The 2,568-nt window shown below is 39.4% G+C and overlaps 1 pseudogene; it reads right to left on the reverse strand.

The window, feature by feature from the left end:
• The window catches only part of LOC102833306, a 4,429-nt pseudogene extending 3,843 nt beyond the window's left edge, over positions 1–586 (reverse strand).
• Between the last annotated feature and the right edge of the window lie 1,982 nt (positions 587–2,568).

The raw sequence follows: 2,568 nt of genomic DNA on the forward strand, positions 1-2,568 counted from the left end.
CTCCGCGGGAGAAAGATGAGGCTTTCTACTCCCGTAAAGATTTACACCCTCGGAAACCCTATACAGGGTCGCTATGGGTCGGAACCGACTCGATGGCACACAACAACAACAACAACAACAACAATCTTGATCATCAAAAGTTACAAAAGCAAACCCTCTGCTTGTCTCCAATAACGTCTATAGTTTCAGTCTTGCCATACTTTTCAAAGTAATATCTCCGGTTATATTCTTCTGTGTCTTCTTTAATGCCACCAACAAAAATTTTCTTCACTGTTAGATGGGCACCAGACTTTACAGAATCCTCTCTAGAAACAGCTCTCTTTGGTTTCATTACCTGCCCGTCAACCTTGTGTGGCCAGGCACACATTGCTGCCTCTTCCTCTTCGACACAAGAGTAAGTCACAAAACCAAAGCCCCTGGAACATTTTGTCTGCGGATCTCTCATCATAACACAATCTGTGAGGGTGCCCCACTTCTCAAAATGTTCTTTTAAACTATCATCTGTAGTTTCAGACCACCAATCATCCAGACCACCAATCAACAGTTTTCACAACTGCTCTGGTTCCTTTGGATCATGACGTTCCATTTTGAGACCGGCCTCACCTCTTTCAACTCAAGTTCAATATTTAATTCTTTCTTAAGCACAGTGTTTTTCTCAAGATATGATGTACAAAAAATATAGTTGTTTTTGTTGTTTTATAAATAATGTCAAGAAAAAATATCCTTTACATTTCTATATTTTATAATGATTGCAAAAGACCTCTTTAAAGTGTTAAAAATCAAAGGCGGCACCTTGAAGACTAAGATGTGTTTACCCCAAGCCACAGTACTTTCAGTTGCCTAATAGGCATGTGAAAGCTGGACAATGAATAAGGAAGTCCAAAAAATAATTCATGCCTTTGAACTATGGTATTGACCAAGATGGTTGAATATACCACGGACCTCCAGAAGAATAAACACATCTGTCTTGAAAGAAGTACAGCCAGAATGTTTCTTAGAACTGAGAATGGAAGACTTTGTATCACATATTTTGGATCCCTTGTCAGGGGGGACCAGTCCCTGTAGAAGGCCATTGTGCTTAGTAAAATAGAAGGTCAGCAATAAGAGAAAGACCTAACAAATTCGATTTAGATAGCGACCACAACAATGGGCTCACACTGCAAGAATTGTGAACATGACATAAGATTGGGTAGTGTTGAATTCTGTTCGAAGCAACTCAATGGCATCTAACAATTGTTGTTGTGTATCAATAACTGAAAGTAAATTACAAAACAAGTTTCCAATTGTACCTCACTTGTTTGATGCTGCTCTGATTGAAAATGAGGATGTGGATGTAGGACCCCCAGAGCATTCAGTGACTTCACCAAAGTCTCATACTTAGCAAGTGCCAGGTCCACGGCTTTATAGGAAAAGAAAAGAATCAGTACTTCTTTTTGCTCTACCTCCTGGGAAATTCCCACATTAGCACTGACTCAGTGTGTAATGAATAGAGTCTTTCAGAAATAGAGTTGTCACAGTCTGATCTAAGTTAGCAAGATTTCATTTTGTGTAGACAAAGAAAACAAAATGTTAGGCTGGCTTCTCAGCCTGAGGGCCTCAGAGTAAAGGAATCTCTCTACAGTGGAGAGCCTTTCAGCTACATTGAGCATGAATTAGCCGATAGAAAGCACACATTCTGCACAAATATGGGCACATCCGGATTGCTATTTACCTTCTCTGGAGGGCAGGTAACCCAATGCAACCACAAACTCTCCAGACTTGAACAGGCAGAGGAGAAGAATGTGGATTCAGACCTTATGTTGTATAGCATCTCTTAAGTGAGACAACCCAGAGACTTTAGGACCCAATAGTCAAAACTGCTATAAAGATGTGAAACACTAATTACCCATCAGTAAATTTGCAGGAGATCCTGACATCAGACTATTTATCTAGCCTTTGCAGCTGAAGAGGAAATATCATGATACAAGGTTCTTAAATACTTAGCCATATTTGATTTGGGGTTTACAATTCCTGGAAATTATGTCCAAAACCTGAGCACTGTAAATTAAAATGATAGGAATTTTCTATCAAGTAAAAATCATCAAGGAAATCTTCAAGCATAGTAGGATCCTTTTAGTATTTCAGAGTTATGTCCCCTTCTCCTTTCACCAGTACTTTACACAAATATGATCGATCTTGTCTGATTTGTGCCAGAATGCAAGTAGGTAAGTACTGTTGTCTAAATTGTATAGGGGCATGTTGTTGTTGTATGTTGTGAAGTCAATTCTGACTCATGGTTATACTATAGGGCAGAGTAGGTAGAGTTCCTAGGCTGTAACCTTTAAGGAAACAGATCACTAGGTGTTTTCTACAGCAGAACCACTGGTGGATTCGAACCTCTGAATTTCAGGTTAGCAGTGGAGCACTGGACCATTCTACAAGACAGTTATTTTAATAGAGAACAAATGCTATGAGTCAAAATCACCTCAAAGGCACTTGACAACAACAACAATGGGAGCTTAATTCCAAACAAAAAACATATTCAACAAACAAAAGGTTGGAGGTTAGAATCTCCCCAGAGGTGCTATA

The sequence above is a fragment of the Chrysochloris asiatica genome, unplaced genomic scaffold, assembly GCF_000296735.1.
Source record: "Chrysochloris asiatica unplaced genomic scaffold, ChrAsi1.0 scaffold00001, whole genome shotgun sequence".
Lineage (NCBI taxonomy): Eukaryota > Metazoa > Chordata > Mammalia > Afrosoricida > Chrysochloridae > Chrysochloris > Chrysochloris asiatica.